Consider the following 13632-nt stretch of genomic DNA (forward strand, 5'->3'; position numbering starts at 1 on the left):
CTCTGGCTAAATTTCTCCCATTCTACAGTGAGATTTGTAAGGTGTTTTGACAACCCAGTTAATCTATTAGTTTTAGCAGAGAGAGACAGCCATTAATAAATGGCTATTAAACTGATGTGAATGAAGATTAAAATTAGACTCACACCATTTGTGGGATGGGAAGGCCCTGGGAAAATACTAATCTAACCCGCATGTATTACAGACTGGGAACTGAAGCCCTGAAAAGCTAAGTGACTGCCAGTATTATTTTTGCTAAACCATACTGCTGTCCTTGTAGAGATCTAGAGCCAGGGTTAGGCCACCTTTTTTGGTAAATAAAGTTTTATTGGCGCACAGCTTTGCCCGTTCACTTACGTGTTGTCCATGGCTGCTTTCATGCTACACAGCAGAGCTGAGTGGTGGTGACAGATGCTGTGTGACCTGCAGAGCCTAAAATATTTACTACCTAGCCATCTACAAAAAAAGTGCTGACTCCAGCTCTATATGATGATAAACAAAGTAGGTGAGTTGAAACTAAGGCATGCCAGCAACCATATGAGTGAACTTGGAAGTGACTCTTTAGAGGCTTGCCAATAGGCACTTGAGAGAGCTTGGAAGCAGACTCTCTAGTTCCAGTCTGGCCTCCAGATGACCACAGCCCCAGTCAACAGGTTGACTACAATATCATGAGAAACTTTGAGCCAGAGGCATCCGTTAAGCTGTACCTGGGTTCCTGACCCACAGAAACAATGAGATAACAAATGAGGTAATTTGTTACACAGCATTAGATATAATACAATTGTGCCCCTTTAGCTGGGCTCGCTCTTTCAAGGTAAGTGAAATTCTACCTTCCAGTTCAAAGACCCATTATGATCTGCTCTATGAAGCCTTTTAGACCCTGGTCCCCAACTCCAAATGGTCCCAACCATATGGATGATCTCAACCATCAAAGCACTGTGCCAAACTGCTCGCAGAGTCTATCCCACAGCCATGTGGCCAGTTACGTAGATGTCTGATGCTGTCTTAGTTTTATAAGACTAATAAATACCTATCGAATGTTTACTATATGTCAAGCATTTCACTTGCATTACCTCATTTAACCCTCAGAACAACCTTCTGAGGTAGGTAGTAATTTTAAGCCCATTTAATGGGGGAGGAAGCAGAAGTCAAGGAACTTACCTTATATTCTGTAGCTAGCAAGTGGTGCGGCCAAGATCTGACTGACCCTGAAGCTGCCATACCCTACTTCCTGGGACCCGAAGTCCCAGGATATGTGGCTCCTTGGTGCTGCCACTTTTAACTATGGACTCGGCAAAGTCACTTACACACAACTAATTTCCTTACCCACAAAGTGGCAATCATGATACTACTTTCCTATCTCCAATTCGATTAATTTTAGTTGAAGAAAAATAATTTCACCCATTTCTGGCTGTTCTATGTTGGAATATAAATTCCATAAAAAAAGCTACTTAGTGTTCAACCCAGTGCTAAGCACATAGTGGGTACTCAATAAATATTTCTTAACTGACGGGTCCTAAAAATCTGACCTCATACTATTAGAGTCAAGACACTATGGTCTGATTGAAGAAAGCAGAGTTCAAGGAATGGCTTCAAGGTTAATAAGAGATCTGACTCTAGCCAAGGCCCCAACTGTGGCCACACCAGAATGAACTCCCACGACGTTCCCAGAGATAGATGTTTATAACTTAAATTCTCAGACTTTATGGTGCTATAACATCAATGTTGTGTGTCTATCCTCTAAGAAAAGTATTATCTATATATTCTGGTCACACTGTAGCCAATAACTTTGGATTTAAATTGTATATTTCCTGGAGCAGTGATTTTTCAAAGGTTAAAAAAGAAATTGCTACTTCTGTATGAACCACCTATCTCATCTTGTTTCTTTAAATATCACTGAAAAAAAAAAAAAAGAAAAACAAAAAAAATCGCTCCCCTCTAAGCAACAATAAAATACTGAAAACTGAAAATTTTGTGTTTCCTTTTAGCATCATTTCTGATGAATTAGGTAAAATGGACATCCCTAGAAAATAGCCACAGGCTTGATATCATAACTAGAAAAAAATTCTGCCTAATAATTACCAGGAAAATGTGCATTGTGAGTCCCACTATTACTTGGCAATCTCTCAACTTTTCTAAGGGAACCCGGAACTCTGTGGACATGATTCTTCAGTAGATGACTGTTCAAACCTGAGTCAAATAACTTTCCCAGTTATTATTTTCATCCCTTCTCTTAAGCATTGCTAATCCTATATAAACACTTTTCCAGAAAACATTAGAAGTTGTGCATTCATTCATTCATCTTTTTTCATTAATTAATATTAGATGTCTATCGGAGTAAGATGGGAAGGGCCGTTCTCAAAATTTTGTGCATTAAAGTTTGCTCAAAGAAAGTAAAAAAGGTTGGTCACAGAAAGTTTGCGAATTTATAAGCTAAAATCAACAGAATGGCCCACCTTCTGCAGTGTGGAATGTAATGTGGAAATATAGTGTTGTGGAAACAATCCAAAACCAATTAAAGTAGCTGTGAGTTACTGAGCATATAAAAAGATGCACGACAATCCACAGATCACAAGAGTATTTCTAGAGAGTGGTACAGGGTAGAAGTAAAACAAAACCAGAAATTGATAAGCATTAACCTACTTTTAATTCATTCAACTAAGTAAATATGAGACTGGTTTAAATGCCCAATTTTTCAATCCTAAATGTTTTCTTAGCTTGATATACTAACACATAAAGTGTATTAACTTACTGTTCTTTGGTTGCGGGGGAGGGATCCTACTGCTTAAGCAAGAGATGGCTAGAAATGAATCCTATAATCTTCATTAGCAAAAAAAGGTACATGAATACTCAGCAACAGAATGCCTGGCATTTTAGGAGAAACTAGGGTAGTTTGACAGTATTCACTCTTGCCAGTGGACTAATGAAGAAAATTTGACATCAAAAGTTAACATGCATTTAAGCCTATTCCCCCACCCCACCAACAACAGGATAAAAAGCTACGGTCTTATTTCAACTATGTTCAAAATGGTGCCAATGTTTTGGGGAAGGCATGAATTTTCACTTTGTGGTTCTGGCAGGTGAAAAGTTTGCAGACTAGTCATACCTCACAGGCAGTGATGTGCTGGCAAATGTTTAACAACTGGTTCTACAGAAGAGAAAAAGTTTATTATAAATTAAAAAAAAGTGTAGTACACAGTTTACAAATAAAAATAAAATAAATAATACTCCCTTTTTATTATAAAGACTATATAGACAAATTGATTTTCACAGAACATTTTAACCGAGTTTTGCCAAACTCTTCTATCCACAGTGAATCTGAGGTTGTAACTGACAAACAAGTATAGGTCCAACATGAACGTTAGTTGAAGTTTTCATTTATATTAACTAGTTAGATGAAAGTTAAACAATAAGCACATATGTTGTAATTTCGCATGAACAAATTTATTGCTGAATCGAATAATAGTTTTTGAATACTGGAAGAAATATTTCCTCAGGAATTTTTTTGTGTTATTCTCGTGTAATGGCTACAGACAGCAAACTTTTATGTTTACTTCGCTTTGGTTTTTTTTTTTTTCATCATATTCTTAAGCACAGTGAAGCAATAAAACATTAAATCAAACCTGATTTATAGCATTAGGCACTTTCCATGGTGTAAATGCGCCTGTCATGGCTGATTGCAAGCTAGTGATTTTAAGTGGCTGAACACGAAGTTGAAAAGAGATGTATAGTTGCTCCCCACTATACAGTATTTCCACCACACAGACACAATAGATGTAAATAACATAGAAAACAGTAAAATATTTAGGAAGGGATGAGTTTTGAGTATTTATTAACTTTATTTTTAATATAATTTGTTTGCCTATACTTTAATAGAATCTAATTTTTAATAGCCCCTCATAAAATTTCTGAAGCTCCAAAATTCCCCAGCCAGTCCTGGCTGGATCCAGTACAAGGTTTCAGGGTTCTGAGCTTGAAGAGCAAAAGCATTTCTCAATTTTCTCTCTGCCACACACTACTAACCTCCAATTAACAGTGACCCTTCCGCCCAACTTCCCCTTCTCGGTTAATCAATTTCGAGGGGGTGGGACATGTGGCATTAAGTTCTCAGTAGAGTATTAATATTTAGTGAGAAAGAAAAAAACATTACTTCAGCATAGTCATGTGACGTTGAGGCAGTACTCAGTTTCATCACCTGAGAACGGGGACAATGCTTTTTCTAGGGCTGTTATAAGGATTAAAGGTAATGCAGCAAAACTTCTAAAATAATGCCTAAGATATAGCAGATGTATTTTAGGAATAATTGTTTATCATAATGCAGCAAAATTCCTGAAATAATGACTAAAATACAGCAGATGATAACTGTTTATCATTAGGATAAACAGAATCACGATAAAAGATTCCTGTTCTGGACACATATGGGCCAGTCAGATGAGCTGCTTCCTCTCCAACAGAAAAGTAATTTTCAAATGCGACTGACTAAAGAGTGAGTTTGAGGACAAGTCTAGTCACAATCAGATTTCTTGAGTATATGGAAGATTATTACCTGACTTCCAAGGATCACTATTTTTATCTCTTCTCAGGAAACAGAATGAGAGAGAGAGAGAGAGAGAGAGAGAGAGAGAGAGAGAGAGAGAGAGAGAATGAATTTGGAGAATTTGTAATGGCAGAGTTATAAACAGTAAACATTTTACGTTGGAATCACAGTCTAGAATTTAGGAAGACTCATTTGCCACCTGTGAAATCAGCACAGACAACAGTCATTTGTGGAGCATGTTGCTTTTGATACTTTCAAAAATATGTTGCCCTACATTTATCCTTACTTTTGAGATTCCGGGCCTCTTTAAAATCCTTTCTTTACCACTTCTTCTTCTTCTTCTTTTTTTTTTTTTAAGCAGACATTTAAAAAACAATGCAAAACAATACAAACACAAAAAATGCTTACATTATTTTTTTAATATGTGAAATAGGGGTAATCATACCTATCTCACTGTATTAAATGAACAAAAGGATTCAGTCCATGGAATGTGTCCAGCACATTGCCTGGGGTACACACCTACTAGTAGCACATCACATTCCCCTCTCCTTTCAAATCAGTTCAAGGTTAACTGGGATGGGAGGAGGGGATCATAGACAGAACATCTATGAAGAGGCCAGCTTCCTCCTGTCTTCTCAATGGTCAAGTAAACAGGCTGAATTGATTCCATTTTCCTCCCTCGAGAAGACAGTATTTTCTTCTAAAAATAAAAAGAATGGCAGCCCACTTGTGGTAATTATTGACCAGACTGAATCTCAAGGAAGTCAGAGATTCTAAGACCTCATTTATCTTTTTAGTTCATATACATTTATAAACCCTATTCTTTACTCTGGATTTCAGGGAATTCAAGGATTTTCAAGCCATGGCCAATTTCAGCAAATACTAAGTGTTTCAAGCACAGAAGGTATATAATAGAGCCACCAGGAGTCAGCCTAGCCTTAAGTTATAAGATATTTATAGCATCAGTAATATATGATCATATGGTTGGGGAGAAAATACAAAGAAAGAAATATATATTTGTCTTAAAGCTAGAAATATAAAAGAAAAGAATTAATGGCTGTAATCTAAAGTAACTAGATCATAATATATTTATATAGCATATTATGAGAGACAATTTGAAGTGTTTCTGGGAAAATCACAGAATTTAGCCTAGAAAACATTTGAAGGTATAAAGACTTTAGGTAACATTGTTAAATTTAGCATCATTCAGATTTTAAGACTTGAGTTCTAGTTGCTGTATCATCACATTTCATAAAACTCAAGCTACATTCTAAACTGAAAAAAAGCACAAAATATGACAAACCAAATGCTAGTTGTTAGAAATAAAATCTCGAACCATGAACAATGAACCAGATTACCTAAATTGAATTTTTGCAATAATAAAATGTGCATGTGTGTGTGTATACACATTATACATGTGCAAACTTAAGCTACAACAAAGCAGGAAGTTTTTCTCTCCTGCTGGAGTTTACGTAATGTACAATAGGGCTACAACTCTTCATGAGAACAGTTCCTTAAATTGTAGTATTTTTATATTTGAATATGCCATGCTGTAGAGTTCTACATGAATTTGGAAGGAATGCAAAGTAAATTTACAGACTCATCTCTGTAATTTAACCGCAAACCCTTCCTTCTCTGGCCTACAGTGGGCGGATTTCCTGCTTAGGAAAACACAGCAGAGAATGGATATGGGCTTCTTCCTCTCTCTGGGAAACTGCAGGAGGAACAGCACTTTTGGTTTGTTGTGTCTTTTCTGAAGCATTTTCTTACCTCGCCGGGCTTGTGATGTCATAAGACCTACACTGGAACTGTTCTTCTGGTTCTTCTTTCTTCCCCCCCAAGAGGTGCCCCAAAAGCTTGCATCCCAAGACTAAAATCCTAGCAGATTCTTAGAACTTTAAACAGTTGTGCAATGGTTAAAAACCAAACAGAGAACCCAGCCTTGGGCCTTGCTGGCTGGGGTGTGGCTGCAGGGGGTGGAGTGCTGAGGGCTATTGCTTAACAAAATCAAATACTCAGCACTAACTGTTGATGAGGTACAGCGATTACACATTAAATAGGAGGAGCTGTACACCTTTCCTCAATGAAGACGTGATGAAAATCCCTTTAGTCAGAGCTCCTCAGGGTCCAATGTTACAGTGCTTTTCAACCATTAGCATTCAAGAGCTATCTTGAGTAAAAACAAACAAACAAACAAACAACCCACTGCTTAACTTCGGTCTCCTAAAGTTGACACCTGACATAATTAAAATCAGTGGGAAATGGAAAAACTCAATATAAAAAATTCTGAAATGAAGCCAAATATCACCATTTCTATCTGCATATTACGGGTCATATTTTATGACTTCCCTGATGAAGCTTAATTTATGTTAAGAGCAAGGCTGTGAATTGACATTAAAAAAAAAAAAGCTATACAAAATGTATACCATTTTCATCACTCACTGTAAATTGCACTGAATCATTTCATGGGAGCTAGGCAATTTTTTAATGTCATTAGTATTTTAGTCCATTGAGGCACTTTAGAATTTTGAAGCAAATACAGAATCCTAAGGCTCAAATATTTTGTAAGGAAGGTATAGCTGTAAATTTTAATAATTAAAAAGTATTTATTGTACACTCATGTGTACCTAGCACTGTGCTAGCCATTGTGGAAAAATTAAAAAGTATATGACACATACTCTCCAAAAATTTTAATAATCTAATTAAGAAACCAAATCCAACACATGAAGTAATTTGACAATAACTAAACATAAAACAACATGGTATTGGATTCTGGTGTGATGGTAGCTGTCAATCTTCAACTTAGCTCTGTGTGTATCTACTCTCGGGGCTAAGAATTTACAGGTTTCCTTTACTTTTATGTCTATAACTTACTTTACTTCATCATAAACAGCATGATATAAATGTTTAATTTATGAAATCCTAGGGGTAGTCAGAAATTTATACTAGTGACCAACTAGTATTTAGTCAGGGACATCATACACAGAAGTGGTTACGAAATGCAACTTCAGCTATCCACTTATTAACATATGAATTAATGAATAGCACAAAATATTTTTTGGGGGGGGGCGTGAAATCAGTGGCTTATTAAGCAGGATAGTGTTAGAAATCCCACTACTTGTGGGATGGATTCGAGGTATGCAGATGGCTTTCCTGGCCTCATATAAGTAAAGAATAAGATTCTAGTATCTACACCCTTAGGTATGGTACACAAAGCTGGATTCCTAGTTCTATGACCTGCCATTGGATTATGTGATTTCTGGTGCCTGATGCTGTCTATAACAGTAACAGAAAACCTACCTATGGAATATTGTCAAGTCTGACTCAAGGATCTTTTCTGTAGGGTGGTGGTGGGAGAATCTTGAGGGATAGAGGATTGCAATTTCAAATTTACAAAACAGATTGATGTACTGCTTTGTGCCTACTTGCTAATAGATGTAGTTTAAAAATATATGTGTGGAATACTTGGTCTGAGACTTGCTCTCATTATATCCTGGCAGGGATGATGCTGAGAGTGGCCAATTCTCACCCACTTCAAGCTTTCCTGTGGCTACCATTATCTACCCTTGATCCAATTTAGCTTGATTTTTTAGATGCTGGGAAGACCTATTTTTAAGTACAACTGGCCCTTACTAACTGGTTGGGTGGCTGGCCATAAATCCTTTAGGTTCAATTTTATTCCCATTAAATTCGGATAACAAATCTTACCTCCTAGGGTTTCTATAAAAATTAAATTATGTACATAGCCCAGGTAGCTACATGTTCATTGCTCGTTCCCCTCCCCTGGACTACTGTTCCGCTGTCATACTTTTCCTACCCTAGAAGAAACATACAAATGTTTGCAGCCTTGAAAAGTATAAACTCTATTGTCCAATTTTAGTTTCCTGGGACTGGACACATTTTGGACTTGTACATTTGGTGCCTACAGTTGCTCCATCTTAACTCCGGATGCTGTGAATCTTTAGAGAGGCTGGGATCCTTCAGCCCTTCCCTTCCCTTCCATTTTCTAGCATCCAGAGTCCTTTCTCACCCTCGCCCGCTTCTGGTACCCCTTGAGCCCATTCACACTTCTTGGACTCTACATGGGCAGTTACTGCTTTGGCCTTCCTCACTATCACTTCTGTCATTGCCTTAGATATACTTAGGAAGAGGGTATTTACTTAACCTTCATTTCATTAAAAAATTAAAAACAAACAAACAAACACCTTTCTTCACTAAGCGGTAAAAGATGAGAAACTATTGCAGAATGACTAGTAGGTGTGATAGTCAACCTCTCAGCTGGCCAGCAGTGATACTCGCCTTCTGGTGTCACAAGCTTGTGTAGTGAGTGCTCTTCCAGCATTGAGCCAGGGCTGGCCTGTGTGGCCAACAGAATATGGCAGAAGTGATAAAGTGTGATTGTCAAAGGGAGGTAAGGAAAGGCATGACAGTTTCTGTAATGGTCTCTCCACTTGCTCAATCTGGGAGAAGCCAGTTGTCATGCTGTGAGTACACTTAAGAGTGAAGAGGTCCCATGGGGAAGAACAAACTTAAACCACCTTGGAAGTATATCTGCCAGTCCAGTCAAACCTCCATGACTAAAGCCATAGCTGATATCTGACTGTAACCATATAAGAGACCACAGCCAGAAAGGCCTAAGTAGGCCACTCTCAAACTCTTGACCCATAGAAACTGCCAGAGATGATGATTACTGTTGTTTTAAGCCACTGAGTTTTGGGGCAACTTGTGCAGCAATAGATAACTAATACATTAAGAACGCATTTACTATTCTCAAATGGCTTCATGATGGAGATGATCTAATGCAGGCAGTCTTTTAAGGAAGTCAACCCACTGTATACATTACTTGTTACTCTTTGCCACTTTCTCTTTTTGAAATGTAAATGCTAATATAGCTGTGAGAGAAATACTATAGATTGTGCCTCCCAAAATTCATGCTGAAGCCTAATCCCCACTGTGACCATATTTGGAGGTGGAGCCTGTGAGAGGTAAGGAGGTTTAGATGAGGTCATTAATCCCACCATGACGGGATTAATGCCCTAATAAAAGGAAGCAAACCAAGATTGCTCTCTATCCCCAAGAAAGGCCATGTGAGCACATAACCAGGAAGAGAGCCCTCGCCAAGAACCTGAATAAGCTGGAACCCTGATCTCAGACTTCCAGTCTCCAAAGCCATGAGAAATAAATATTTGTGGTTTAAGCTACCCAGTCTAAGGTGATTTGTTATGGCAGCCCAAACTAAGGCGTTTCGTATATGTGTATATAACAGACAGGAGTATGTTATTTCTGTTTACTTACGGAGGAAAACAAAGATCCCACATAAGTCTCTTCTTGGTCTTTGCTATATACCTAATGTTTGTGTCTCCCCAAATTCATATGTTGAAACCTAAACCCCAATGTTATGGTATTAGGAGGTGGGGCCTTTGGGGGGGTGATTGGGTCATAAGGTGGAGCCCTCATGAATGGGAGTAGTGTTCTTATAAAAGAGGCCCCAGAGAGCTCCCTTGACCCTTCCACGAAGTGAGAACAAAGAGAAAAGATAGACATCTTTGGACTAGGAAATGGGCACCCACCAGACACTGAATTTCCTGTGTCTTGATCTTAGACTTCTCTGCCTCCAGAACTGAGAAATAAACGTGTGTTGTTTATAAGCCACCCGCTGTATGGCATTCTGTTATAGCAGCCTAAATGAATTAATACAGTTTTATAAGAAGACTGAGTGTCAAACTCCAATAACTGCAAAGAACGATCTCATGTCCTGTTAGGTACACGAGGCTAAAAGGTGTGTCAGTGAAGTCACTGTTAGTGACTGTTTTATTGCATAAATAATATATGGTCATTGCAGAAGATTTAGAACATGCAGCTGAAACAAAAATATAATGAATACACTTCAAAGATAGCCATCATTTGTGATTACATCTAGTCTTTTTTTCTACTTAAAATTATACCATGAATATTTTCCATATCACAATAAAGAAGCTCTATACGGCCTACAGTGCTACAGTGCCATGGACAAAGCAGATATGCAAGAAATGTTTGTTAAGCCAGAATGATCATTAAAATGATATGCTAAGAAGTGAGTTAAGAAAATTTTATGCTCACAGGTGCATTAGTTCTTTTTATTTTTTGACAAACAGTTTAAAAAATCTTATTTTGGAATCCTGTAATTCATCACTAATTAGAATAATTACATGTACTTGGACCTCTGTGTGGTAATATGTTGGTAAATATCACTTTTTATTTAAATGTGTATTGGTAGAATATCAGGTAAAGATGGTTGAATATACTCAATTTTGGACTGTTCCTAAAGCAGGTGGATGGGGAACTACTCAGTGGACCTGAGAAAGTTGAACTAGAAGCTGGAGTTGAGAAAGAGAAGCACTGCCAATTTATATGCAGCGTCCTTAAAAGACTCCAGGCTTGGCAGCAGCAGGGGAAACTGTGGCCAGAATGGCAGGAGGGTTTGAACTGTGTTTAAGAAGCACTGACACACCCCCTCCTTTCTGCTACTGCAAGCAACTGGGTGACATCACCTCTTCTACCTCAGCAGAAGCCAGAAAGTTTATCCCGTGGTGAGGGCAAAACTTGAGGGTCTCTGAATTAGGAGATATACCAGCAATACTGGGGGTGGGATACTATATATGGATAAGGAGGATTAAGTAAATATGCATGCGGCACACTGATTCCTCTAATCTACTTCTCGCCCTTCTTTCTCAAACAAATACTGGCAGCCAGGCCCTTACTCTCCAGGCCAGAGTTTGCAGGAGTTTTCCTAAGGGACCTGACCAACCCATGAGGAAAGCCTAAGAGATATTGACAGTAGAAGTTCCCTAAAAACTGGCTCTGCCGGGTCAGTACAGCAAAAGTCACCATCAATGAGCGTCTCTCCCCGCCCCACCCCCACCCCCGCCCCCTTCCCACACACCTCCCTTGACAAGTTTGTGTTCAGAACTTCACTTTTTAGTCCCAAATAGCCAGGGAAAATCAAAAACAATCTGGAGAGATCTAGAACTACGGAGGAAAAAGAACATTTCAAAAATTATTATTAAAAACTCAAAGAGATAAGAGAAATACAAGGTATTAAGCAGCAAGAAAATGATTCTGTTAAAGAAAAAGGGCATTCAGAGAACAAAAAAGACCTCTTAGAAATTAAAAACATGACAGCTTAACTAAAAAAAAATTCCCCCAAACCGGAGGACAGATTTTCTAGACTTAATGGGCCCACTGAGTATCTAGTACAACGGATTTTTAAAAAAACCCACATGGAGGAATATCATTGTGAAATCTCACAACACTAGGATAAAGATGATTTATCCAACTTCCAGAGAAGAAAATAGTTATACATAAAGGGCTGTGAATTAGAACAGTGGCATTCTTTTCAACAGCCATACTGTGAATACAGAGACATTGAAGCAATGTCTTCAAAATTTTGAAGAAAAAAAATTAGAAAGCAATTTTGAGTGAAAATGATTTCCAACATAGAACTCTTTATACAATCACTCATCAATCAAGTGGGGAGGTGGAATACAGACAGTTTTAGACAGGCAAGTATGTACTTAAATAATTTTTACCTCCATATACTTTTTCATAAAAAGCACCTGGAGGATGTGGTCCATGAAAATGAAGGACTCAAACAAGAAAAAGGAAGACAATGAGGTCTAGGAACTAGGAGCTCCAACACACAGTAGAGAAGTGAAGGGACGCTTCCGAATGGTGACGACATGAGATCTCGTGCACCCCGGCAGAGAGGGTGACCGGTCTAGATGAGCAGGCCAGAAGCTTCTGAGAGAGACTTCTACAAAAGCATGAAGTTGACAAAACACCTGCTAGGAAACTGACAGAATCATGGAACATTTTGGGAGAATATTTAGACAACTGGCAAATATTTCAGTACTAGAAGAACGGTCAGTATATAAAGCACACCTACACATAAGAAAAACAAACAGAAAAAATAAACAAACAAGTAAAAAGAAAAAACTTCAGGAATAAGTTGTGCTGGTAAAAAAAGAATAGCTTAATAATATGCACCATTTCTGAATAGCATATATATAGTCATAATAATGTAAACCTTAAATATTTTTCTAATCAAAACAGACAATTATATTGTAAGGATGGAAATTGATTGTGCATAGTGTGAATGAGGAGAATAAAGTTCTAAGTCCTCATCTTCTATAGGGGAAAGTTGACATACAATGTCCCAAACTAAAAAACTCTGGAGGTGGCAATGCTTACTGGCCATTAAGGTAAATGGAGGCAAAAATACAGAGGCAGAGTCAAAAGCGGTTTTTTTAGGGAAGAGGAAATGAGAAGCAGGGGAACTTGGACCTGTTCTTTTTCTTAAGAAAACTTATAGAACCAGCAGGTCCTTTAAATTGTATCCTACTATATAATTTTGATGAAAATTAAAAAAAATAACACCTATTTGATTTTGAGAAATAATATTTTGGATGGTCACTTTCCTTTTCTGAGATGCTCAGACTAAATAATTTCTAAGGTCCCATGACCTCTACATGTGTTTGTTTTTTGTATTACTTTGTACAAGTGTCTGTACTTGTGAACACAAACACATGGAGAGCTGATAATCAACAGAACTCCCTAGATTATTTTGATCTTTCAAAATTAATATGCAGGGAATATAGTCAATAATATTATAATAACTAGGTACAGTGTGCGGAGGGTATTCATCAGGAGAATCAATTCATAAATTATATAAATGTCTAACCACTATGCTGTGTACCTGAAACTAATATAAAATAATATTGTAAGTCAACTCTAATTGAAAAATAAAAATTAAAAAAAATTAACATATTAACCACATATCTACAGACACAATCTGATCCTACCGAATGAAGGAGAACAAGGTGGCACAACCGTCTACCGATTTGTAGAGAAACACCAGAGGCTGCATTTCTGTCTTCTTCTGGCCACGTGACAGGAGACCCAAGAAGAGACAAAAAAGTTCCCTGCTGTTTAGACTCTGGCCTGTGACGCATGGTGATGCTGACCTAAAAGTTAATATTTATCCACCTCAGTGAGTTAAGCTTGGCTGGAGAACTTAATGGGAGAAAGGAAGGAAAGCACTACAAACTCTGGTAGAAATT

At 37.8% G+C, this 13632-nt stretch overlaps 1 protein-coding gene across 1 annotated transcript in view; it reads right to left on the minus strand.

The window, feature by feature from the left end:
* CUNH4orf19 (chromosome unknown C4orf19 homolog) overlaps window positions 1–13396 on the minus strand; it is a 37948-nt gene extending 24552 nt beyond the window's left edge. The window contains exon 1 of the mRNA XM_015594884.2: window positions 13375–13396. The gene's annotated coding sequence lies outside the window, so the exon portion shown is untranslated. The remainder of the gene's footprint in view (window positions 1–13374) is intronic.
* Window positions 13397–13632: the final 236 nt, after the last annotated feature.

The sequence above is a fragment of the Pteropus alecto genome, unplaced genomic scaffold, assembly GCF_000325575.1.
Source record: "Pteropus alecto unplaced genomic scaffold, ASM32557v1 scaffold5, whole genome shotgun sequence".
Taxonomy (NCBI): domain Eukaryota; kingdom Metazoa; phylum Chordata; class Mammalia; order Chiroptera; family Pteropodidae; genus Pteropus; species Pteropus alecto.